Source organism: Saccopteryx bilineata, chromosome 11 (assembly GCF_036850765.1).
Source record: "Saccopteryx bilineata isolate mSacBil1 chromosome 11, mSacBil1_pri_phased_curated, whole genome shotgun sequence".
Lineage (NCBI taxonomy): Eukaryota > Metazoa > Chordata > Mammalia > Chiroptera > Emballonuridae > Saccopteryx > Saccopteryx bilineata.
The window spans coordinates 54,495,273-54,523,258 of NC_089500.1; the positions used below are offsets into that span (position 1 = coordinate 54,495,273).

The following is a 27,986-nucleotide window of genomic DNA, read 5'->3' on the forward strand; positions in this document are numbered from 1 at the left end:
CACTGGAGCAAAGTCGGCCCTGGCGCTGAGGACGGCTCCATGGCCTCCACCTCAGGCGCGAGAATGACTCTGGTTGCAACGGGGCAATGGCCCAGATGGGCAGAGCATCACACCCTAGTGGGCAAGCTGGGTGGATTCCGCTCAGGCTCATGCAGGAGTCTTTCTGCCTCCTCGCTTCTCACTTCAGAAAAATGCAAAAAAAAAAAATCTTTTCCAAATACAATGGTATGAAACTAGGTATCAAGAACAAGAGAAAATCTGAAAATTTAGAAATAAGTAGATATAGAACAACACACTTCTGAACAACCAATGGGTCAAAGGAAATGATATCAAAAGGAAAATCAAAAAACATCTTGAGAAAAAACAAAAATAGTAACACAACATACTAAAAGGTATGGAATTCAGTAAAAGCAAGTCAAAGAAAAAGTTATAGCAATAAATGACTACATTAAGAAAAAACTGGAATAAGCCAACTTTACACCTCAAGGAACTAGAAAAAGAAGAACAAGCTAAGTCCAAAGTTGACATAAGGGAGGAAATAAAAATCAAAGCAGACATAAAAGAAATAGAAACAAGAAACATAATGAAAAAAGATCAATGAAACTGATCGATGAAACTGAGTTGATTTTTTTAAAGCTAAAGTTACAAACCTAAACTATACTAAGGAAAAAGAAAACTCAAATAAAATAAAATCAGAAATGAAAGAGACTATAACTGATACCATAGATATACAAAGAATCATTAGAGACTATTATAAACAATAAATGTCAACAAATTTTATAACCTAGAAGAAATTCCTAGAACATATCAAGATTGAATCATGACTAAAATAGAAAATTTGGACAGACTAATAACTATTAAGGATAATGAATCAGTAATTAAATATCTATTATGAAAGAAAAGTTCAGGATCAAAAGACCTCACTCATAAATTCTACCAAACATCTGAAGACTTAATACCAATGCTTTTCAAGCTCTTTCAAAAAAATTGAAGGGGAGGAACTCTTCCAAACTCATTTTAGCAAGTCAGCATTACCATCATATGAAAACCAGGCAAGGGCACTAAAAGAAAAAATTACAGGCCCTGGCCGGTTGGCTCAGTGGTAGAGTGTCGGCCTGGTGTGCGGAAGTCCCGGGTTCGATTCCCGGCCAGGGCACACAGGAGAAGCACCCATCTGCTCCTCCACCCCTCCCCCTCTTCTTCCTCTCTGTCTCTCTCTTCCCCTCCCGCAGCCGAGGCTCCACTGGAGCAAAAAAAGATGGCCCGGGTGCTGAGGATGGCTCTGTGGCCTCTGCCTCAGGCGCTAGAGTGGCTCTGGTCGTGACAGAGTGACGCCCCGGATGGGCAGAGCATCGCCCCCTGGTGGGCGTGCTGGGTGGATCCCGGTCGGGCGCATGCGAAAGTCTGTCTGACTGCCTCCCCGTTTCCAGCTTCAGAAAAATACAAAAAAAAAAAATTACATTTATGATAAACATAAATGCAAAAATTCTGAAAGAAATACCAACAGACCAAATTCAATAGCACATTTAAAGGATGGTACACCATGATCAAATGGGATTTATCCCTGGGACACAAGGATGATTCACATAAACAAAACAATAAATGTGATACACCACATTAACAGAATAAAGAATAAAATCATATGAGCATCTCAAAAGATGCAGAAAAAACAACTGACAAATTTCAACATCCTTTCACAATAAAATCTCTCAATATATTAGAGATTAGTAAGAACTGTATCTCCAAATAACCAAAATCGTACATGACAAGCCCGCAGCTAACCCCATACTCAGGATCGGAAATAAGACAAGTGCTCACCCTTGCCACTGCTGTTCAACATAGTACTGAATGTCCTAGCCAGAGTACTTAAGCAAGAACAATAAGAAGCATCCAAATCAGAGGGGAAAAAGCAAAATTATCTGTTTGCAGATGACCTGATCTTATTATAGAAAACCCTAAGGACACCACGATAAAACTGTTTTAGCAAATAAATGAATTCAGTAACATTGCAGGATACAAAATCAACATACACAAACAGCTACATTTCTAAACACTAACAATGGGCTATCTAAAAAAGAACATTAAGAAAACAATTCCATTTACAATAGCAGCAAAAAAGAATTAAATAATTGGGAATAAATTTAACAAAAAAGGTGAAAACTTTATATACTGTAAATCTATATATTTATATATGAAGGGCATCAACGAAGGCACAAACAAAAGGAAAGACAGTCACGTGTATGGATTGGAAAATGTAATATTGTTAAAATGTCCTGCCTGACTGTGGTGGCGCAGTGGATAAAGCGTCGACCTGGAAATGCTGAGGTCGCTGGTTCAAAACCCTGGGCTTGCCTGGTCAAGGCACATATGGGAGTTGATGCTTTCAGCTCCTCCCCCCTGTCTCTCTCTCCTCTCTCTCTGTCTCTCTCTCTCTCTCTTTCCCCCTCTCTCTCCTCTCTAAAATGAATAAATAAAATAAAAATTAAAAAAAAAATGTCCATTCTATCCAAAGCAATATACCAATTTAATTGCAATCATCAAAATTCCAATGCTATTTTTCACAGAAATAGAAAAAAATTCTAAAATTCATATGAAACCACAAAAGACTCAAAATAGCTAAAGTAATCTCTAGAAAGAAGAACAAAGCTGGAAACATCACACTTTCTGAATTCAACCTATAAAACAAAGCTATTGTAATAAAAACTAGATAATGCCTGACCGATGGTGGCACAAAAGATTGAGCATCAGCCTGGATGCTGAGGACCCAGGTTCAAAACTCTAAGTTCACTGGTTTGAGCATGGGCTCGTCCCACTTGAGAGCAGGCTTGCCAGCTTGAGCATGGAGCATCAAAATGATCCCAGGGTCACTGGCCTAAGCCCAAAGGTCTCTTACTTGAAGCCCAAAGGACTCAGCTTGAAGCCCCAGGTCAAGGCACGAATTAGAAGCAATCAGTTAAAAAAAAGAAAACGAAACTGAAGCAACTATGAATTGATGCTTCTCATCTCCCTCCTCCCCCTCTCTCCCTTCCTGTCTCTCTCTCTCTCTAAAAAAATATATTTTATATATATATACAAATAAATATATATGTTATATATATAGCATCAGCATAAAAACATGCACATAGACCAATGGAACAGATACATGCAGAAACAAACCCATGCATACACAGTCAACTAATCTTTTAAACAGGTAACAATAATATACAATGGGGGAAAGACAGTCCTTCCAATAAAAGGTGATGGGAAAACTGGATATCCAGATGTAAAACAATAAAATTAGACCGTTTTCTTATACCATACACAAAAATTAACTCAAAATGGATTAAAGACTTAAACATAAGACCTGAAACTCTAAAATCCTAGAAAGAAACAGAGGGGAAAGGGTCCATAACATTGGTCTTGTCAATTTTTGGATATGAAACCTAAAGCACAGGCCCTGGCCGGTTGGCTCAGTGGTAGAGCGTCGGCCTGGTGTGCAGAAGTCCCGGGTTGGATTCCCGGCCAGGGCACACAGGAGAAGTGCCCATCTGCTTCTCCACCCCTCCCCCTCTCCTTCCTCTCTGTCTCTCTCTTCCCCTCCCGCAGCCGAGGCTCCACTGGAGCAAAGATGGCCCGGGTGCTGGGGATGGCTCCTTGGCCTCTGCCCCAGGCACTAGAGTGGCTCTGGTCGCAACAGAGTGACCCCCTGGAGAGGCAGAGCATCGCCCCCTGGTGGGCAGAGCGTCGCCCCCTGGTGGGCATGCCGGGTGGATCCCGGTCGGGCGCATGCGGGAGTCTGTCTGACTGTCTCTCCCCGTTTCCGGCTTCAGAAAAATACAGGAAACCTAAAGCACATGTAACAAAGCAAACCAAACAAGTGAAACCACATCAAACTAAAAAGTTTCTGTAGGCCCTGCCGGTTCGCTCGGTGGTAGAGCGTCAGCCTGGCATGCCGGAGTCCCGAGTTCGATTTCTGGCCAGGACACACAGGAGAAGCGCCCATCTGCTTCTCCACCCCTCCCCCTCTCCTTCCTCTCTGTCTCTCTCTTCCCCTCCCGCAGCCAAGGTTCCATTGGAGCAATGTTGGCCCGGGCGCTGAGGATGGCTCCATGGCCTCTGCCTCAGGCACTAGAATGGCTCTGGTTGCAACAGAGCAACGCCCCAGATGGGCAGAGCATCGCCCCCTGGTGGGCATGCCGGGTGGATCCTGGTCAGGTGCATGCAGGAGTCTGTCTGACTGCCTCCTCGTTTCCAACTTCAGAAAAATACAAAAAAAAAAAAAAAGGTTTCTGCAGCAAAGGAAACAACCATTAAAATAAAAGGCAATCGACAGAATGGTAGGGTAAGGCCAGTGGCCACCGCAGTGGCCATGCAGGTTCATACTGAATTCGGGCCGACAGTAAAAGAACTGTGGAGCCAGAAAGTGGTGGGCCATTCCGTTTATTAAAGTCTCCTAATGGCAGATGAACAAACAGACAGGGAAAACCTCTTCCCTTTCTCTCAGGGCTCCCAAGCCTGGACTAGGTCTCCAGTTCCACAACCCAGACTCATTCTCCAGACTCACCCTCCAGACTCACAGGCCCCCCAACAGCCTCAGCAGGACTCCCAAGCCCCTCAGCACTCTCTAGCCAAACAGGCTGGTTGAAAATACCCCTTCTGCAAACAATTGCCCCTCCCCATGGAGGAAGGCAATTCATAATTTTCAGTCTGCTGCCCTGAGGGCAAGCATGCAGCCTTCCATAGACTATACCAGGGGTCCCCAAACTATTGCCTGGCCGGTGGGCCACATGTGGCCTCCTGAGGCCATTTATCTGCCCCCCTCCCCCACACTTCTGGCACCTCTTTCATTGGTGGTCAGTGAGAGGAGTATAGTTCCCATTGAAATATTGGCCAGTTTGTTGATTTAAGTTTATTTGTTCTTTATTTTAAATACTGTATTTGTTCCCATTTTGTTTTTTTACTTTAAAATAAAATATGTGCAGTGTGCATAGGGACTTGTTCATAGTTTTTTTTATAGTCTGGCCCTCCAACGGTCTGAGGGACAGTGAACTGGCCCCCTGTGTAAAAAGTTTGGGGACCCCTGGACTATACACACATAGTGCTGTCCCAATACAAACGAGCAAACCTAAACACACCTGAAAAACACTGGTTTGCCCAACAGCTGGAAAATACTTACAAACCATATATGTGATAAGGGGGTAATAGCAAATCAACACATTATACATATTAGACTTACACAATGTTACGTATCAATTATATCTCAATAGAGCTCAAAAACAAACATACCCCAAAAAATAATAAGAAGAAAAAATCCAAACTATATAAAAACTCATACAATTCAACTCGATAGTATAAAAAAAAGTTAAATGGGCAACGGACCCAGGTAGACACTTTCCAAAGAAGGTATATAAATGGTCAACAGGTATGTGAAAAGATACTCAGCATCACTAATCATTAGAAAAATGCAAATCAAAACTACAACGAGATACCATCACCTCACTAGTTAGTTAGAACTGCTATTATCAAAAGGTCAGAAAAATAAGTGTTGGCAAGAATGTGAGGAAAGGGAACCCTTGTGCACCCTGTGGGAATCTGGAGGTTCCCCCAAAGGTTAAAAATGGAACTACTATAAGACCCAGCAATCCTGCTTCTGGAAATAAAATCACTACCCCAAAGAGACATCTGCACTGCCATTTTCACTGCAGCATTAGTCACAGCAGCCAAGATATGGACACAACCTAAGTGACCATCAACAGATGAAGGGATAAAAGAAAATGACACCAACGAGAATATTATTTAGCCTCATCAAAGAAGGAAATCTTGCCATTTGCGTGGATAAATGTGGAGGACATTACGCTAAGTGAAATAAGCCAGACACAGAAAGACAACTATCACAGGATCTCTCTATTTGTGGAATCTATAAAAAGAAAAAGGGGGGGGGAACAAGTCAAATTCATAGTAACAGAGAGGAAAATGGTGGTTACCAGAGGCTAGAAGGTGGAGGAAAAGAAGAAACATTAATCAAAGTGTATAAACTTTCAGTTGTAAGATGTATATGGTGAGTTCAGAAACCTGATATAGATACAGTAGTCACTGCAGTTCATAGTAATGTATTATATACTTGAATTCCACTGAGAGTTAACATCAAATATTCTCACCACACACACACAAAGGTATAAATGTGGGAGGTAATGGGTGTGTTAGTTTAATTTTGGCAATCATTTTACAATGTTTAGATGTATCAAAACTTCATGTTGTATGACAAATATATATAATTTTGTCAAAGGTAAATAAATATATTATTTAAAAAGAAAGCAGTCTGAAAACATGTATTAATATAAAAATACATATACCCGTTAACTCAAGAATCCACTCCTAGGACTCTGTCACAAAACTAAAAGTGTCAGTATACAGAACAAACAAATTACAGATGGATATTTTGGCATTATTTGTGAATAAAATATGAAAATAGTTAATGTCCAGCAATGTGGGAAGAGCTGAATAACATATGTTCATGGATGTTTAATGCAGCATTATTTGAAGACAAGTTTCGGGAGGGAAAAAAGTGGATGCCTGACAATATGGAAATTTCAAGAGTAAATTATGGTACATCATGACATCCTGAGTCCTCCCCACAAGACCACTGAGCCCAGAGATGCAGCAAACAGTGAGGTCCAGGTGTCAGCTTTTCTTATCAGGAACGAGAGAAAAGAAGAAATGAGAGGAGACCAGAGAAAGCACTAGAACAGAAGACCAAAAAAAAAAGTTGCCTTCTTTCCTGTTACTATTCAGTTACTATTTGATATTACAACTAATACCAATGACAGACGCTAATATACTTGAATACTTACCATGAGCAGATCCTGTTCTAAGAGCTTTACTCACACTAACTGATACAGCAATCGCCTGCCCCACCCAAGACCTTCTCCACCCCAGATGGCAACTCTCACCTATGTGTCAGAAACCATGGAGCTGTAATGCACCCCTTTCAACCACATCCAGTCAACCAGGAAACTCCCTTGTCTCTACCTTCATAATGCGTCCAGAAAACAGCCACTCCTCAGCACTTACATTACTGTAGTCAGAGCTAACCCATCTTGGATAACAGCCTCCCTAGCAGGTATTGCTAAGCACCTGTTCTCCACTTTACAGCCAGTGCAATAGTCTTAGGAAGAGATTGCATCCATGTCAACCCCCTTCCCAAGCCCTGGCAGGGCTCCCTATGTCAGCATAAACAGAGTCCACCAAAGGGCTCACGTCTCCTCCCTCACCCCAAACTCTCTTCTGCACACTCACTGCCTACTACTGTCCCTGCCACACAGTCTCCAGACTGGCCCTCAGCATGGCCAGCACCCTCGGGCCTCCGGGCCCTCTAGCTGCTCCCTCTCTGGACCTCTTTCCCAGGCATCATACCCTTCGCTGGAATCTCACCTCATGGAGCCCGTATCTATCTGTCTAGCAATCTCCAAACTTCTTACCCTGCAGTATTTGTTCTCTTTCCCTAACATTTACCACCTTTTAGAACACTAAATAAGTTAGCTAGTTAGTATTTGTATCAGTTGCTGACTATCTCTCCTGCATGGGGACGTAAGTGACACAAAGGACTATTGTGTATTTGTTTACTGATGTACCCAAACACCTACAACAGTGCCTGGCACATTAGGCTCCCAATAACCGTTTGTGGAGAAAAAACACAAATATTATATACAAGATAGCAAGTAACTCAACTTGAAATAATGCTACCATAATTACCTAATCCATCAACTTTGTAGATCTACTAAAAGCAAAAGAACAACATCCCCCAAAAGAGACAGAGATCACACCTTACCATCAAGAATAAACTAGCCCAATTCTCCCATATTATATTATTTTTAAGATTGTTCAGTGCACATATGGGACTACAGTATATGAAATACGGAAAAAGATCATTTGCTTACAGGTTTTTCCAATGTAATCTCAAGAAAATAAATTTAGCCTGACCAAGTGGTGGCACAGTGAATAGAGCATCGGACTGGGATGCAGAGGACCCAGTTCAAAACCCCAAGGTCACCGGCTTGAGGGCGGCACTTCTGGCTTGAGCAGGGGCTAACCAGCTTGAGCGGGGTTGCTGGCTCGAGTGTGGGATCATAGACATTACCTTGTGGTCACTTACTTGAGCCCAAAGGTCACTGGCTTGAAAGCCAAGGTCGCTGACTTGAGCCCATGGTCGCTGGCTTGAGCAAGTGGTCACTTGCTCTGCTGTAACCTCCCCCCCCCAGGTCAAGGCACATATGAGAAAGCAATCAATGAACAACTAAGGAGCCACAATGAAGAATTGATGCTTCTTATCTCTCTCCTTTCCTGTCTATCCCTATCTGTCCCTCTGTCTGTCTCTCTCTCTCTGTGTTTCTGTCACAAAAAAAGAAAGAAAATCAATTAATTCTCTCAATACACAAAAGAATGTACCTTGTTCTTTACAAAATTGACTGTTGTCAATACCTTGGCATACATACAGATTTCTTTCCCTACTGTCTGCTCTATTGTTTTATGAAATATTACATGAGACTGTTACTTCTTGGATCTCCTCCAACACTGATAAATGATTATTACTCACGAACCAACAGCCTCGTCTCTTCCATCATATTATGCTAGCTTAGCTGACCATTTGTCTTATTTCTATTCATCACACTCTGTGGCATTCAGTTTGCCACATATTTCATCAAATATTTTCTGGGTTCTTGGGGCAAAGATGGCTAAAAGATCGGCCCAGGCTTACTAACACACACAGAGAGAAGAGGGAGAAATGTGTGTGCAGTGTGAGATGCAAAAGGTCATTCATTTGAGTTTGGGAAAATTTCTCCTTCATTTTAAAAAGTGTACTTATTAATAAAGTGACATGTCTGACACAAGACTTGTGACAAGTGTGCCTGACTACCCCATCTACTGTTCTCAAGACTAAAAACACGCACTGCAGTACGTTTGGTGCGTTAATTTTAATCATGGATCTTAAAAACTAAGATTAGTAGTAGCAGCATTTGAAAAGTTGATGTAACTTTCACTTTTGAAGGAGTAAAATCACATTAAACACTATAAAAAACCTTTTACTTCAGAACAGCTAAACATATTACCATATCACAAGGGTATTCTATATTCAGTTTTCCTTTTGATTACTTTTATAATTTAATCCCAAGGGATATTATCTGCAATAAAGAAGCAGAGAAGAGCACAGCATTGTAAAATTATTTCCTTCCCAAGCTTTCATAATTAGCACTGAGCAGGATGAAGGCTTGAACCCAAGTACTTCTAGTACTAACACTGGCATATCCACAATCCATATTAATCAATGCTTTCTTTTCTTCTTGGGTTAAAAAAAATCCAACCCATATGAATTAAGAAACAAGAATACAATTTTGATCTTATTACAGTAAATGAAGATAGCTTACATTCCAAAACTGAATTATTAGTATTTAAGAAATTAGTCAAGGCCCTGGCCAGTTGGCTCACCGGTAGAGCGTTGGCCTGGTGTGCGGGGTACCCGGGTTCGATTCCCGGCCAGGGCACATAGGAGAAGCGCCCATTTGCTTCTCCACCCCTCCTCCTTCCTCTCTGTCTCTCTCTTCCCCTCCCGCAGCCAAGGCTCCATTGGAACAAAGATGGCCCGGGCGCTGGGGATGGCTCCTTGGCCTCTGCCCCAGGTGCTAGAGTGGCTCTGGTCGTGGCAGAGCGACGCCCCGGAGGGGCAGAGCATCGCCCCCTGGTGGGCAGAGCATCGCCCCTGGTGGGCGTGCAGGATGGATCCCGGTCGGGCGCATGCGGGAGTCTGTCTGACTGTCTATCCCTGTTTCCAGCTTCAGAAAAATAAAAAAATAATAAAAAAGAAATTATCAAGAGAAAGTATCTGACCAGGTGGTGGCGCAGTGGATAGAGCGTCGGACTGGGATGCGGAAGGACCCAGGTTCGAGACCCCGAGGTCGCCAGCTTGAGCGCGGGCTCATCTGGTTTGAGCAAGGCTCACCAGCTTGGACCCAAGGTCGCTGGCTCCAGCAGGGGATTACTCGGTCTGCTGAAGGCCCGCGGTCAAGGCACATGTGAGAAAGCAATCAATGAACAACTAAGAAGTCGCAATGCACAACGAGAAACTGATGATTGATGCTTCTCATCTCTCTCTGTTCCTGTCTGTCTGTCCCTGTCTATCTCTGCCTCTGTAAAAAAAAAAAAAAAAAAGAAAGTATCTCCCAAAAGAAGATTCAAACAGAGTATCATTCTTTTAATTGCATAATTCTTTTAATATCATTTACATAATTTGTAAACAGTTACTGCATGGCTGCATGGGTAATACAAAACCTCAGGGCACCCCTCATACAGACCAGCCTGGTTTGTCACCAGCCTCCAGAGGGATCCTTGACTGCATGCCATTGAATGGCCATTGAGGACCTGGAACTTCAGAATACGGCCCAGAGTGCTAGGTGCTGCCCAGAGAGGCAATGGCAGAACCTCTTCTGCAGCCTGGACTCCCAGGTGCCGATCTGCCTCCACCCACTTGGTGGGCCCTTGATGGCACCTTCACTCCACCCAGAAGAGTCCAAACTGCTCTACACAGGACGGTTAAGGAGGGTGTGCATTTCATGAGCATGCTGCAGCCACCAAACAAAGAAGCACCTGTGATCACCAGGTGACAACCACTCCTGTGACAGACAGGCAAAGGCAGTCACCTTCCCGAGAAAAGAATATGTTTCTCAGAATGTATTTACTTATTATTTTGGGGAATAAGTATCTAATTCTGCAGGGTGTAACTAAATATATCACCCACTGGGGACAACATTACAGTACGTAAGCGTAACAAGAGATAACCAGTTTCTGACAATTACTGAACAATAGCTATCTATAGACTGTATTCTAAACATTTTTTGCCTAGAAAGTTATCTCATCTTCGCCATGACCCGTCTGCCATCCCCTCCTAAAGCTGAGGAAGCTGAGGCGCGTGAAACAGCTGCCTGCGTTCACACAGCTGTAACACACTGAGCAGGATGTCAGAGTCAGCGGGGCATCGTTCAATGTCCTCTGAAAGATGTAAACATTTTAAGTGTAAAAACAGATGTTTAGTAATTCTGAGAAACTCAACAAAAACTGCTGAAGAATGAGCAGAAAAACAAAAGAGACTAAGATGAAACTCAGATGAATGCAGACATCAAAGGCAGTACAGAGAGCGCAGTAGGAGGCAGGATGGATGCGAGAGGACCAGTCAAGTGTCCACAAGACAATCAACGGAGAGGTGCAAAAGCACAGAGCACCCTCCCCACTCTGAGCACAACAACTCAGAACACTGGAGACAAACACTGAAACAGTAAACACACACACACTATATTTATGTATACTCAGTGAGAGGAGGGGAGGCACAGAGACAGACTCCAGCATGAGCCCCAACCTGGCTCAACCTGGCAAGCCCAGTAGGGGACAATGCTTTGCCCATCTGGGTCCTTGCTTCGTTGTTCAGCAACCAAGCTCTTCTTAGCACCTGAGGCAGAGGCAATGAAGCCACCCTCAGCACCCAGGGCCAACTTGCTCCAATCGAGCCATTGCTGCAGGAGAGGAAAAGAGAGAGAGAGAAGTGAGAAAAGGAAGGGTGGAGAAGCAGATGGGAGCTTCTCCTGTGTGTCCGGACCGGAAATCGAACCCGGGACATCCACATGCCAGGCCAGTGCTCTACCACTGAGCCAACCGGCCAGGGACCACATGATATTTTAAAAACTACTCAGACTAACAAGCAGCCTATATTATGCAAAGTACATGCTGAGCAAAGTAGCTGCTTCTTTTTCTCAATATTCATATGTACCTGTTTTAAGTTGGGTTTTTCAATCATAAAACTGGGCACCCTATCTTTGTTTCAAGTATCACCCACAGCGCCCCAAATTGAAAGATCCATATCAAGAAAATGATTTATATGAAACACTGGTATCACAGTGTAATATCATAAAAATAATTTTTAAAATTATACTAAAACTTGTCACATCTGAGAAGTTTCTCATAGCACCCTTTCTGCTTCTGTGTCTGTTTGCTAAAGACGGTCACCTATCCTTTTTTGGAATAAAACATCTCCCACTGTTCTAAAGTGATTTCCCTGCTACATTGTTATTGTTAAGGTGATCTTCTTAAGAGGAGGTTGTACATGATAGCTGGTTTCTTTTTTTATCTGTTCATGGAAAATAAAAAGCTGGCAACTCTCTACAAGCTCACATATAGTTTTATTGGTATATAAAACAGCCCCAAATCTGGGAACCTCTGCTTCACATACTAAGGGTTGTAAGTTTACAGGACAAAGAAGAGAGATGGTCTGCGTGGAATGGACTGAGGACGGCTATGACAGGACAGCGTCGAGTGGGAAGTGGAGCGTTGGGGACCTCTCCTTCTCTGCGGGTGGCACACCACTGTGATATCCTGCAAGCAGCTGTGGAGTGAAGCGTCACTCCCTACTGTCAGGTTCAGGACAACCTGGGCCTGGTATCGGGCTTCCAGCCTCTTCGTGGAGTTGAGCCCCATTATCAATTCCTTATACTCCACACAGGCAAAGAAAAGCCAGCATGCTCTGAACTTGCTGGGACAGACCCCCCCCCACTTCTCGCCTCCCTGCTCTTGGGGCCCATGCCAGTGCCTCAGACTGGCAATCTGGACCCAGTTCAGTCCCGCTGATGTTTTGTTTGTGCCTCACACTATGTTTTAAAACCCAGGAAATTACACACACATTTTAAATAATTAGATTCCTGACTTCAACTGAGGAACAAACAAACAAACGCACACACAAATTAGACCTGACAACACGACTGACGTTCCCGGAGGCCCCAGTCCACAGGCCCCGCAGGTGTGCGCTCTGAGGAGGCGCGGGGCTCCCACCCAGCCCGACCCAGGCCCCTCCACCTACTCGAGTTCCTGCAGGGACCCTGGAAGACACTGGTACTCCTGACCCTTGACCCTTGTCTTGAGCAACGCCAGAGAGCACCTCAGGGTTTGTTCAGCAGCCCTAAAACAACCAGTCGCTTTCTGCTCGTGGGCTGGAAGATAGGTTTCAATTAAAGATGGGTGCTGGATTTTAACCTCAAACTGGTTTCTAATTTACTTTTCCTATTTGTTTTTAATCTAGCTCAATCTAAATAAGGCCACATGAAACCTCTTTATATTTTAATTACACTTAGTTAAATCTTTGAAAAGAAAAAGGAAACAGTGCCACCTAACTGTGTAAGAGGCTTTGTTCTTAAAGGGTTTTTTACTGCATAGTCACTGTCAATCATAACCATTTATTTCCAACCCATTTTCATCTCAACTGGCTGGATATACTTTAACAAAGAAAGCTCAGCAGTTGCCATCTTCTCAAACGCAGAGAAAATGTCAACTTTCACTATACTCACATCTTAGAAGATAAACTCTTTTTAGGTAACACAGCTAATAGAAAATTAACAAAGTAAACTTTATTCAGCTAATCTTATAAAGGTCTTTCATAGGAATTTTCTCTGTATGATATACTGAAATATTCAGGATAGTAGTAATTTTAGTTCCCTCATAAAACCATTTCTTCTTTTACAGAAATTCTGAGTAATGACCTGCAAAACATAATTTTTTTTGTTTGGCTAAAGATTTAAAAAACAGAGAGATCTCTTGAACACTATGGCTAGGAGTTAATGGCCACTAATACCTCTGACCTTGAGAAATCACTGTGTAGTAATATCAGCATATGCTTTAAAAAGCAATAAATGAAATCCATAAGAACGTGTTCTAAAATATAAAATACTATAGAAATACTAAAATTTAAAAATGCACTTCATATAGCACTAAAAAGAAATGTGGGGGTAAGATGACCTTAAATTCGAATATTCTGCATCACAAATTTGAAACATTCTTTTATGTTCAATCTACCAAAATTTAGACTATCAACAGCCTTCCAAAACTCAAGGAGTGAGCCTTAAACAATTTAGTATGCCAATTTTCTCTGCTTCCCTTACTTCTGGTTGAGGTGTAAATCCATACTAGTTGATAAACCGTTTAATGCATTCTGACCAGATATTTCCACAATTAGCCTTAGATACAAGAGACCAAGAAAAAAAAAGTGAAAGAAAGGCCAAAGATGATATCAAAAATGAATGACTGTAAAAATCTTATCAGTCTGACTTTTGTAAACTACTCAGGAAGCTTACCAAAAAGCTCAGCATATAGAAGCAATAATTAATAAAATGACTTAATGCTCAACCCCCCTAATCAACACACACTTTCTCAGAACTGTAATCTACAGCCTGACCAGGCAGTGGGGCAGTGGATAGAGCATCAAACTGGGATGCGGAGGACCCAGATTCGAGACCCCAAGGTCGCCAGCTTGAGAGCAGGCTCATCTGGTTTGAGCAAAGTTCACCAGCTTGGACCCAAGGTCGCTGGCTCGAGCAAGGGGTTACTCGGTCTGCTGAAGGCCCATGGTCAAGGCACATATGAGAAAGCAATCAATGAACAACTAAACAACTAAGGTGTTGCAACGAAAAATTAATGATTGATGCTTCTCATCTCTCTCTGTTCCTGTCTGTCTGTCCCTATCTATCCTTCTCTCTGACCCTCTCTATGTCTCTGTAAATAAATTTTAAAAAAAAGAACTGTAATCTACAGCCAGGTTCAGAGAGGCACCAGGTTCTGAACTCCATCCTCAATGAAGACAGTGACAGAGACTAAACTCACTAAGCCACCTTCTTACATTCCCAAGTTTTCTCCATCTTCGCAGTTAAGCATCAAAAGCTAATAAACTCCCATTTGCACTTCTGGACTAGGACACACTTTTCAGTTACCTGATAAGTTAGCCTACTCTCACTCTGTTTGCATCATTAGAAAAACACTTCATAACACCATAAACTCTACTCTTTAAATACAATCTTGAATTATATTTGATTCTAACTATACAGTGGCAAGCAAATTAGACTGAATGAGGAATATGCCTTTTCATCTCTCATAGACAGTGATGGCCATCAAATCAATAACAAACCCAAAATTGTCATATACTAGTGTGAATGTGTAGGTGTGTAGGGGTACAACATCAGTACATGGTCGTATTTAATTTTTAGTCCTTACAAGTACACTTACAGACATTACTACATCTTATAATTTCATTCTCTGAATTTTAACTACAGTAGTTGTCATATACCATTAACATTTCGGGGAAGTTTTCATTCTTGTTGTTTCTTACATTGTCATCGGCCTTAAGAATGTACTGGAATCCAATCCCACCCCCATTCTCACCACAAACTTCAAAACCTGCCCAGACTAACAACTGAACTGGGCAAGAAGAGAAGCTATAAGATATAAGTATAAATGAGGAGTAAAAATAGTTTGCCTATAAGGACTTGTATATTATAGGCAAACCATATGTGGGTAAACCCTACGTACTAAAACTAATTTTCTCAATTTCTATTTTAAAATAAAAACATGGATTAGAGTACTGCAAAGGTGACAGTCTCTCTTGACATTCGTATATGTGAAAACCTATTTATGCTTCTCTAAATCCTGAGCATAACTCCACTTTATATATAATCAAAAACCATTTAGTGTCTTTCCCAGGATGCAACAATGTGTAGACTGACAAAAGGTCTTCCTTTGTTCATTGTGAAACTTTAGCAACTATTTTGCATGTTTCAGAAAGTGATGTCAATGAACACAACTCTTCTCAGATTCCTCTCAGGGATACAATCCACCTGAGTCAGCATTTTCATGAGTTGCTTTCACATATAGATGAATGGACGCATAAGTACAAGCATACAACAACTGCATTTAATTCTCTAAGAGTCCAAACACTTAGAAATATACTATCACTTTATTATAAATTACCTGCCATATATTTCTCTATTTTATTATATATGGGCATTATATTGTTTTTTTTGAAAGTATATATAAGTAAGTTATTTTCCTATGAATTTAATTTCAAGATACTGAGGGAAGTGTTCCAAATATGTGTCAAAGGGTTGATGCTGATACAATTGGAACTCCTGATCTGTAACACTCACAAACATTATTCTACTTTGGTTCTTCCTATAGTAGGTTCAACAAGCGAGTAAAAAGGAAACAGAGGTGGCAGGCACACCCCAGGCCATTCATTTAAGCTTTTATTTTACCCTTGGCAGGGGGTGGGGGGTGGGAATAAGTTCAAACTCTGGGAACAAAAAAAACCCCCTCAATTTTCTGTCACCTCTTCAAATGATTTTCTCATTTTCAGTCCCAGAAGAAAGTATATCAATGCTTGTAGGAAAGGTTGGTCCTGAGGAGGAGGGATATAAAAGGGACCTACGCGTTTATTTAAATACAGAAAACTTCATTACGAAAAGTTTGAAGTGGATTGGATAAAAATCAGAATATCTGAAGAATGTGAGTGAATTAAATCATCTCTTAAAATAGCTTATAAACTATTTCTTTTTATTTTTAGTCTTGACCGACATTTTTAGATATTTAGCCTGAGGAAAAGTTGGAGAACTTTGTAATGCTCATACAGAAGGGCCTGTTTTGGAGAACTTTTTATCTTCACTTGCGATACAACACACAGTGAGAACATTCAGACATTCAGAGAAGAGACAGGGGTTTTTCAATTGTCAGAAAGTAACCCTATCTTTCTTCTTCTGTGCCATATGCTATCAGTGGTTACATAAACAATACAGTTATAACACAACCCTGACACAGCACTCATCCCTACAAGGGGTTGATTAAAACCTTGGCTGTTTCTTCATGTGTGACACATGGTCTCTGAAGGAGTGCTGTCTGACCCAGCTGACAGAGACTAGAACTGGCATAAAGGTAACTCTGCCCTGCCCCTGTGTGACCTTCAATACTCAGATTCTCGGGTACCATCTGTGGAGCAGAACAACGTTTGTCAATTATGGACTTGGTGAGGACAGTCTCACTAGCTGTAACTCTTAGAAAGCATGGTGACCCTCTTGTCAGCATGGGCACTGATACTTCTCACACATCTCTCGTCGAGTCTGAGGGCCCACTCACCAACACGTGCCATCCCCTCCCAGCTTTATTTCCTGGGCAAAAGAACAGAGTACCCAGTGCCAATGCCTGGCACACACCAGTTGCTCAATACGCTGTTGAATGAATAAATACAAGAATAAACCAGTGCATCATTTCTAATGTGATACAGAGAAGCCTCAAATTTGAGTCTGCACCCCTGGTTGGAGTTTCCTGGGTGTAGGACCAGCACCTCCGTGTCTGTGTGTCTTTATCTCATCTTCCACAGCCTAGGATACCCTTGGCCAAACTAGAAACCAAATAAATACATATGGAATAAATAACTTAGCAGATATTTATATTACTGTTTTCATGATACTCAACTGTGCAAGCACACAGAGTTAATTATGACTTAGAATAAAATTCACTAAGCGGCCCTGGCCAGGTTGGCTCAGCGGTAGAGCGTCGGCCTGGCGTGCAGAAGTCCCAGGTTCGATTCCCGGCCAGGGCAGGCGCATGCGGGAGTCTGACTGCCTCCCCGTTTCCAGCTTCGGAAAAATGAAAAAAAAAATTCACTAAGCTATCGAGCACAACTTTCTTGCAAAACTTGGCTATGAAAACAAAGGTAAACGTGCTGTAATAGAAAACCACTTGAATGGGGTTCAGGAAGGTCCAGTCGCAGTTCCAGCTCTGTCGTTACTCAACGGAAAACGAGGGTAAGTCAGGCCTTCCACTGGGCCCTCACCTGGGCATCTGCAATAAGCGATCTGGATTAGAAACATCTGGGACAAGACTTTTTATCCTATTACTAGAAATTTAAGAGGTAGTGAAAGGGCATGAAGGCATAATAAGATAGAACTCAAAACCAAGTAATTTCATCGATTTTATCCATGTGGTAAAACTTCAGTTACTGTACAGCTTGTTTTACTTTTCGAAGTGCTATTAACAATTTCTGTCTTTGCCATAGTTGGAACCTTGGCGGCAGTTGTATAAAATATTTGGCTAGTCATGCAAAGACAGCATAAACAGGGACCACACTCATTAAGAACTTTTTTTATTTTTTAAGTAAAAAATGAGTTTTGACTTGACCAGTTCCTTCAAGTTAGTTTGTTTTTTTGATTCATATTCGAACATAAGGACTTCGACTTTGGGCACATTGCTTAATATCAACTGGACCTCTCATCTGTCATCTATAAAAAAAAAGGCTGAATTAGCTAAGTGGTTCTCCTCAGGGGGAGGGGAGTTTCTGTCCTCCTTGTCCCCAGAGGCATGAGGAAATCTGGAAATATCTAGAGACATTTTTTTATTTACTTTTTTAGATTTTATTTATTCATTTTTATTAGAGAGAGAGGAAAGAGATAGAGAGAACAGGGGGAGGAGCAGGAAGCATCAACTCCCATATGTGCCTTGACCAGGCAAGCCCAGGGTTTTGAACCGGCGACCTCAGCATTCCAGGTCGACGCTTTATCCACTGCACCACCACAGGTCAGGCCTGGAGATATTTTTGGTTGTCACAATTAAGTGGGGTGGGAGGCTACAGACATCTAGTGGGTGGAGGCCAGAAATGCTGCTGCTAAACATCTACAATGCACAGGGCAACCCATCAGGGTAAAAGAAAATTATCTAATATGAATTAGATGGCTTCCAAACTCCCTAAATTTAAAAAAAAAGTTCACTCTAAGTTGTTAAATACAAGACAGCAAAAGCTTCTCCATAAGTTCTAGTTGCCCCATGATAGAAGTTACAGCGAATCTGAGCTGAAAGTTCTAGAAACTTTAAAGACAACTATTTTGGACATAAACCCAACTTAAAACTATATCACTTCACACCAGCCAGAATGGCGCTCATCAACAAAACAACACAGAATAAGTGCTGGCGAAGATGTGGAGAAAAGGGAACCCTCCTGCACTGCTGGTAGGAATGCAGACTGGTGCAGCCACTGTGGAAAACAGTATGGAGATTCCTCAAAAAACTGAAAATCAAACTGCCTTTTGACCCAGCTATTCCAGTTTTAGGAATATACCCCAAGGACACCATAGAACGGCTCCAAAAGGAGAAATGCACCCCCATGTTTGTGGCAGCATTGTTCACAATAGCGAAGATCTGGAAACAGCCCAAGTGTCCTTCAGAGGATGAGTGGATTAAAAAGCTTTGGTACATATATACTATGGAGTACTACTCAGTCATAAGAAACGATGACATCAGATCATTTACAATAACATGGATGGACCTTGATAACATTATACAGAGTGAAATAAGTAAATCAGAAAAAAACCAAGAACTATATGAATCCATACATAGATGGGACATAAAAATGAGACTCAGAGACATGGACAAGAATGTGATGGTAACGGGGGGGGGGGGGGTTGGGGGGAGGGGCAAGGAAGGAGAGAGAGGGGGTGGGGGAGGGGAGGGGCACAAAGAAAACCAGATAGAAGGTGACAGAAGACAATTTGACTTTGGGTGAGCGGTATACAGCATAATCAAATGTCAGAATAATCTGGAGATGTTTTCTCTCAACATATATACCCTGATTTATCAATGTCACTGCATTAAATTTAATAATAATAAAAAAACTATGCCTCCTAACAACACTTTGTGAGTCATCTTGCCGATTAATATATGACTGTACCCTTCACAGCTTTCTCTCTCTTTCCCTCTCATCATGTACCTTACAGAATGGGCATTGTTTGTTTGCACAGATGGAAGCCAGTCCTGAAGACTGACAATGATACCCTCACAATGGAAGGACAAAGTAGCCCCCAAAATGACAAATAATCAGCTGCAGCAAAATGGAGGGGCATGCCATGGAACAAAAACAGCATCAGCTGGAAATCAGGTGGAAACCAGCTGGAAATGGGAAGCTTCCACCATCTATCCACAGGACAGGTACAAACTAACAGCTGCTTATTTACAGAAGATGCAGAATCCAGCAGCATGACTTTACCCTATTATCTTTCTAAAAAATACCAAATACCTGTGACATTTAATTAACAAAACAAATAAAATGTACCCATGGCCCGACACAGAAGTCCATCAACTTGGAAATTATCTGTAAGTGTGGAATTTTTCCAAGTACACTTAGCAAAAGGATGTTCTCCTATGCCAGCCAAGACTTTTCAGTTTCTGGTACTCTGGCCTTAACGGTTCCTATTCTGATTTCAATTGTATGTGTTAAGCTGCTTGAAAAACATCCACATGTCTTCTGGGAATAAAATCACAGCAAACTGACAGATTTGGAAGAGAAAAGGAAATATATATATAAAAGGAAATATATATTTCCATATATATATATATATATATATGTTCTAACCATCCTTTGAAATTTAGAGTATAAAATATAGATTTGAAAGTGCTATGCTGGTATCTAATAATTCACCTTGGTGATATCTTGGACCAGGACTAAAGGGTGCAATGATAGGAAATTAAAAGATATTCTTTGCCATAAAGTACAAGGAACACATATATTTCCTTTATATGTGACCATAATAATAATCAAATGAGTAGCTGAAAGTCCATGCTCAAACCCAAAGTCTTAGCCGGTCACTCACAGAATCCCAGAAGATTAGGGATTTTATGTAAATTCTTCTCTGTATGAGTCTGTCACTAATTGACTAGAAATTGTTCAACATTTCTGGGTATCTAACACATGTCAGGCAACTGTCAGGCTCTGGAAAGATGCAGTGAGCAAGCCTTCACTTAACCCCAAAGTTCCCTGGAGATCACAGAAGAGTAAGGGGCTGCCCTTTCCAGTGCAATAGGGAACACCAGCACAGCATGGTGGGAAAGCATGTGGGGGCGTGTCTACAGGGGAGCAGACGAGTTCAGGGAGGCTGAGAGACTTCCTACAGGAGGAAATTCACAAGAAAGGCCGTGCAACGATTCAAAAACAAGAGAGAAGTGAGATAAGACACTGTCTCATTCCAATCACAGAAAAAGTCACGTGCCCGTCAGTACACAAACTCCTCGCACCCAAAATTTGAGAACTCGACCTCCAGACACAAGTAAGCACCTTATAGAGTCACAACGCTTGACCAGCTCCCCTCTCCTCGCTCCCAGATTTAATCAAATCAGACTAACTAGGCAGGAACTGGTGGAATAAGAAGCTGGTATGTTTGCTGGTATTCTTCTTCATGATAAATAAGAAAGGCATTGATAATGAGCAAGAAAAGCAACCTGATTAAAAGGAAGGTACATTCAGCTAATAGCAGAGCTGACCCACAAGTCACAGGTTGTAAAATGGCAGCCTACATGCTGTATCTGGTTAGCAAACATGTTCTGTTTACTTTAGCAGTGTCCCAAAATGTTAGAGCCAGTATTTTTTGTATTTTTCTTTTATTTTTCTTTACAGAGAGAGAGAGAGAGTCAGAGAGAGGGATAGACAGGGACAGACAGGAATGGAGAGATGAGAAACATCAATCATTAGTTTCTTGTTGTGCGTTGCAACACCTTAGTTGTTCATTGATTGCTCTCTCATACGTGCCTTGACCATGGGGCTACAGCAGACCGAGTAACCCCTTGCTCGAGCCAGCGACCTTGGGTCCAAGCTGGTGAGCTTTTGCTCAAATCAGATGAGCCTGCGCTCAAGCTGGTGACCTTGGGGGTCTCAACCTGGGTCCTCAGCATCCCAGTCTGACGCTCTATCCACTGCACCACCACCTGGAGAGGTTGTATTTTTAAATAGGGTAGTTTCAAATTTTTTAAAATGCAGATTTTCAACTTGAGTTGTTTTTGTTTTAAATAACTATCTGCTTACACCATATAAGATCCCTAGTTTACCACAGTCTCCACTATCCCCTATTGTCTCCACAGCACTATGGGGATTTTTCTCCCTCTTATTGTCTTTGGACTTAAAGAACTTCTTAGAAGACAAGTACCTATGCTAAGTTTTCAAAGGTGAGAAAATGAAAGCAAAATAAAGAGTATTATGTGTTTCTTCTATCTGCCTGCTTCACTCACTTTCCCTTACCTGCCTACATCCTTTAGACATCATCCAAATTGGTGATCCTGGCTTTAGGTCTTATGGTGCATTTGCCCAACAGCACCAAGTCATGTACCACATGGCTAGATCTAGAACACCAAAGGCAAGGGCAGAATATTTGCTTATCTATGAACTAGGTCTGGGACTGGCATTAGTGCTAACTGGGATTTGTTTATACAGACCTGGAGTCCTGTTTATAGTCTGCTCCCTGGTCTTTATGTAGAAATAAATTATAACAACAATGACTAAAAGTAGTTTTTTAAATGCTGTCACTTCAGAAAGTCCCATTTTTAAGTTCGATGGACTCATAAAAGAAGGAACCATGAAGAATAAGCAATGGCTCATAATTGTCAGACCAGAGACTTTTGAGGGACTTGGTGACTCTCCCAGTATTAGGATTGGTGCTGAGACTCCATGTTGTAGGGAAGCTGAGTAATAAATGGTCCATGCGGCATATCTAGCAATTTTAGACCTTCCTGGTCAGGACTGAAAATGCTACAACAAAGGCTGCTTGATAGCAGGCTCTAAGACTACATGTACTTAAACACATTGTCCATTGGCAGACAGACTGGCCATTAAGTCAGGTGTGAGCTAAGCAGCTATAGAAAAGAGAAAGGAATTTATTCTAAACTGCAGACACAGGTGACTAGGATAGTGCTGAGTACTTGCCACATGTCACAACCACAGCCACCTCCGTAAAATCACCCATATCCAGAAGGCCTTGCTCTGGACAAACAGTCAAAGCAAAGACACCAGGTCTGCTTCTCCCTAGTCTTGGCCATCTTTGAAAATTCACCCACTCCCCTGGGGTAAAGATCAGGGGGGTAAATCTCAGATTCTTTTCTTTCTTGTACCCTTCAACCCATCAGCATCTTTGTAAATTCTACCTCTAAAATACTCCTGAAGTCCCTCCATTTCTGTCCATCTCCTTACGCACCTCCTGGTCCAAGCAGCAGGACTCCCACTTGAACCCCTGCACTGGCATCCTAACTGGTCCTGCACCTACACAATATTCTGTAGGTGGCGGCCAGAGTGGGCCCTTCCTAATGTAAAGCCGATCGTGCCACACCCCTACTCAGACCCTGCAAAGCCTTCCTGTGGCAAGAAAACCAGAGCAGCCGCTGCTCCACCCGGTCCAGGCCCCCTGCCCCCCCGCCGGCCTCCTCTCCCTCCCCCCACGGCACCACATCCACCCTGAGGGCTGCTGTGCACACATGCTTCTCTCTGCAGCCATCCATCCTCAGAGGGGCCCCTTCTCACCCACACACCCATACTAGGCACACCTGCTGGGTTTCCTCATCAGATATTTAAAGTTTTCCCTTAGCTATTTATTTAGGAGATTGTGAGTATCTGTCCCCTCACTAGACTGTATGCTCCATGAAGACAGGGGTTATGTCTGTGTTCATCACCCCTACACACACAGTACACAAAGTGGATACCCAGCAAAAATGCCTCACCCCTCATTTCAGTGCTTTATTTACTTTTGCATACAGATCATGAGTTTATTTAAAAATCAGCAAAGAATATTGTAGAAACAGTGACGTGAATTTCCAAAATGCTTCATCTTCACTTTAGTTGGCAGATATCACCATTAGTTGTAATCATGAGTTTAATCTTCCAGGTGGAAACCAGACACTAAACAAGAAAAAAAGGGGCAGGGCAGGGGAGGGAAGGGGAGGGGAGGGGAGGGGGGAGGGGAGGGAGGAGAGAAGGGGAGGGGGAGGGGAGGGGAGAAGAGGGGAGGGAGAGAGAAGGGGAGGGGGTAGGGGAGGGGAGGAGAGGGGAGAGGGAGGGGAGGGGAGGGGGGAGGAGAAGGGGAGAGGGAGGGGAGGGGAGGGGAGGGGAGGGGGGAGAAGAGGGGAGGAGGAGGGGAGGGGGAGAAGAGGGGAGGAGGGAGGGGGGAGAGGGGAGAGGGAGGGGAGGGGAGGAGAAGGGGAGGGGGAGGGTAGGGGAGGGGAGGAGGAGAAGAGGGGAGGGGGAGGGGAGGGGGAGAAGAGGATAGGAGGGAGGGGGGAGGGGAGGGGAGGAGAGGGGGAGAAGAGGGAAGGGTGGAGGGGAGGAGAGGGGAGGGGGGAGAAGAGGGGAGGAGGGAGTAGAGAGGAGGGGGAGGGGAGGAGAGGAGAGAAGAAGAGAGGAGAGGAGAGGAAGGGAGAGAGAGAGAGAGAAAGAGAGAGAGAGAAGAAAAAGAAAGAAAAGCTTCCTACTGTTTGAAAACAACATGTTCAGTATAAGTTTGTAAAAATGCATAGCTCTGTAATAAAAGAATCAGCTGTACAAGAACACACCATTTTCACAGTATTCCTTTCTTCCTTTTCACTTCATATGCGAGATATTGGTTATGCTGTAGGATTTTTACTGTTACAGCAACTGAAAATAGAACTACAGCACGCAGGGGCAACTATTTAGGGAGAGGCATAAAAAGGAAAAAGAAATGTAAGGCAATATTTCTTTTAGGTACATTAAGCGTAATAGCTTTTGGAGGTTTTGTTTGTTTTTTAGCAAGAGAGACAGACAGAGAGAGAAAGACGGGAAGGGAGAGAAAGGAGAAGCATCAACTCATAGTTGTATCACTCTAGTTGTTCATCACTTCTCATATGTTTCTTGATTGGGAGGCTCCAATTGAGCCAGTGACCCCTTGCTCAAGCCAGCAACCTTGGGCTTCAAGCCAGGGGCCATGGGGTCATGTCTATGATCCCACGCTCAAGGCAGCAACTCTGCACTCAAGCTGGCAAGCCTGCACTCAAGCAGCATGAGCCCACGCTCAAGCCAGTGACTTTGGGGTTTCGAACCTGGGACTTCAGCATCCCAGGTTGATGCCCTATCCACTACACCTCCACCAGTCAGGCAGCATAATAAGTGTTTTTAAGTAGACAAGATAAAAATTACTCAAGGCTAGCTTAGTTCTCATTGAATAAAAGCAATAGGCAACACACTGAGCTCCTCTCTGTGACTAGTATTTAATGCAGGGGTCCCCAAACTTTTTACACAGGGGCCAGTTCACTGTCCCTCAGACCATTGGAGGGCCGGACTATAAAAAAAGCTATGAACAAATCCCTATGCACACTGCACATATCTTATTTTTAAGTAAAAAAACAAAACGGGAACAAATACAATATTTAAAATAAAGAACAAGTAAATTTAAATCAACCAACTGACCAGTATTTCATTGGGAACTATGCTCCTCTCACTGACCACCAATGAAAGAGGTGCCCCTTCTGGAAGTGCGGCGGGGCCAGATAAATGGCCTCAGGGGGCCGCAAGTGGCCCGCAGGCCGTAGTTTGGGGACCCCTGATTTAATGCCTTGGTCTCCATGTTGGTACTCAAGGGGGTAGTCGTCTCAGTACTTGAGATGGTAACTCATCTGGGTATTCTGCCTGATAACTGCTATCACTAATTTCCAACCCATGTGTTCCTATTCCTTGGTGTCCATTGTGAATGACAGGTTCTGCTGGAGTGGCACGGTAATTGGAATCATGTACTTGCTGCCTGAGCTCATACACACTCATTCCTTTCTGGGAAGCGACTTTGGTGGTACCCATCTGTAGAGAAATTGTTGGGTTGTCCACTGGCTGTAAGGTGAGCTTCTGGTCAATAGATGTCTCTTCGGGTACCTGGCACTAACATCCTGGCCTGGCTGACTCCTTTGCTGGTGCCCAGCTGCAAATTAATCGTGGTCTCCTCACAAGGGTTGTCAGTTTGCATTCTGAGATAATAAAAGCATCTCCATTCATATAGGTTTTCATACTTGTCTGGCCATCTACAAACCAATGACTCTTTGGCCAGCTTTTAATTTTCCTTCATCAAAACATCAGGTTTGCTTCTCTGCATACTTCACTCCAATGTCCATGTTGGTACGGAAGCCTTTTGTTTTAGTCACACCAGCTAGAGCCAGCAGCATGGTGTGAACCGGGGTCGTGTTTCCATTCTCAAAAAGATCATTTGCTTTGAATGTTGACCTAGGGCTTCATAACATCAGCCTGAAGAGCTTTAATAAAGTCACCAGTATTCACCACTGAGGTCAGCTGAACAAGGACTCGTTGACGTTGACCTTCTTCACCGAGCCTGGCCGTAGCTGTAGCTTGTTTATGAGTTCACAGAGGAATTATGCCATCTTTTAAGCCCATCTGTAAGTTGGTGCCATGCTCATACCTGTCTCCTCTTGTATCGAACTGCGGAGATCTTCCGCCTGATGGATCACCCTTGGAAGCAGTCTCCCAGCTCCCACACCTGCCGGTCCAACCTCCACCCACTGCCGCCGCAGCACAGTCCCCAGTTAGGTTCTTCAGGGCAGCAATGATTTAATCTAGAAAGCTATCATTATCTTACAAGGTATAATAATAGCGTACACACCCAAACACTGAATAAAAGTGCCATACTGTCCATCTGTCCCTCTAGTTAAAAGCATTCTATCTAAGGCCCTGGCCAGTTGGCTCAGTGGTAGAGCGTCGGCCTGGTGTGCAGAAGTCCCGGGTTCGATTCCCGGCCAGGGCACACAGGAGAAGCGCCCATCTGCTTCTCCACCCCTCCCCCCCTCCTTCCTCTCTGTCTCTCTCTTCCCCTCCCGCAGCCAAGGCTCCATTGGAGCAAAGATGGCCCGGGCGCTGGGGATGGCTCCTTGGCCTCTGCCCCAGGCGCTAGAGTGGCTCTGGTTGCAGCAGAGCAACGCCCCGGAGGGGCAGAGCATCGCCCCCTGGTGGGCAGAGCATTGCCCCATGGTGTGCGTGCCAGGTGGATCCCGGTCAGGCGCATGCGGGAGACTCTGACTGTCTCTCCCCGTTTCCAGCTTCAGAAAAATACAAAAAAAACCCACAAAAAACAAAAAACAACAACATTCTATTCAGCTAGGAACGGCAACAAAGAAAAGATGCACGCACTGCTGCTCCGTCTCCCACATCCCTCACCTGACACTTTACAAACACCTTATTTTCAATTAATTGCAGCAACAAACACACTTTCATCATTAAGAGCCATCTTAATTATGAGATGCATAAGCATTCTCCACAATATCTAGTTTCATTAAGAGAATGCTTCACCCATGAATGCTTCACCCAACGCAAAATAAAGGTTCAGCAGGTGACACCAAGCAGGGGCCTCACTGCGGTGCTGTCCGCCCAGAAGGCACGACCAGGCCTGAGGAGCAAGTGACAACTCTGACAGCCCAAGAGGAAAGGTTTTAGTTTGCCATTGCTACTGTGGAAATTATATTTGCAAAATAAAATAGGGACAAATTCTTCTAAAGCACTATTCTAAAAAAAAAAAAAAAGGTAGTGCAAATGTTTAAACAAAGATATTACATGCGGGAATGAATTGATGTACTTCATTTCTCCCAAGTACTTTTTAAGTGAAAGGAAGGGAGATAGACTTCCCCATGCACCCCTACAACCCCCGTAGAGGGCTGATGCTCAAATCAACTAAGCTATCCTCAGAGCCCAGGGCTGACGTTCGAACCAACTGAGCCAACGGCTGTGAGAAAAGAAGAGAGAGAGAAGGGGGAGAGGAAGGGCAAGAGAAGCAGATGGTAGCTTCTCCTGTGTGCCCTGACTGGGGATCGAACCCAGGATGTCCACACGCTGGACCAATGCTCTATCCACTAGCCAACCGGCCAGGGCCAACACCTGGATTTTGTCTCCCATCACACCATTTCTTAGTATCTCTCACTGATTTCCCCCACTGAGTGGACCTCACCATCATGGAGCTGCTCTCCTCCCTGCTACTTTATTTACCCTGTCTAGGCCTTTTTATTGTCACCCCCTTAACAGCTGGGTATTTCCTAGCTGGCTTTCTCCTGGCCCAATATCAGAGGTACTCTCTCCAAATTAACCATATCAGTGTCTCTTACAATTCAATATTCTAAAAAGCGATCCTCTCTCCTCCCTCCTGCTCCCAACCCTCCAACCTGGCCCTCCTGCTAACTTCCCCCATTTCAACAACAGCAGCATCCTTTTTTAATTAAAATAAGTGAAACAATGAACCCCAACGATGATTTTCAAAGTCTCCCTCAGCTCTAGAGAAATGGAACCTAACCGCGCTTGAGGCCATGGTGGGGTCAAGGGGCACAAAGGCTGGGACTCCCTGCTTCCTTGG

General features: G+C 43.3%; 1 pseudogene; it reads right to left on the bottom strand.

The window, feature by feature from the left end:
- The window catches only part of LOC136315602 (calponin-3-like), a 44,329-nt pseudogene extending 17,469 nt beyond the window's left edge, over positions 1–26,860 (bottom strand).
- Between the last annotated feature and the right edge of the window lie 1,126 nt (positions 26,861–27,986).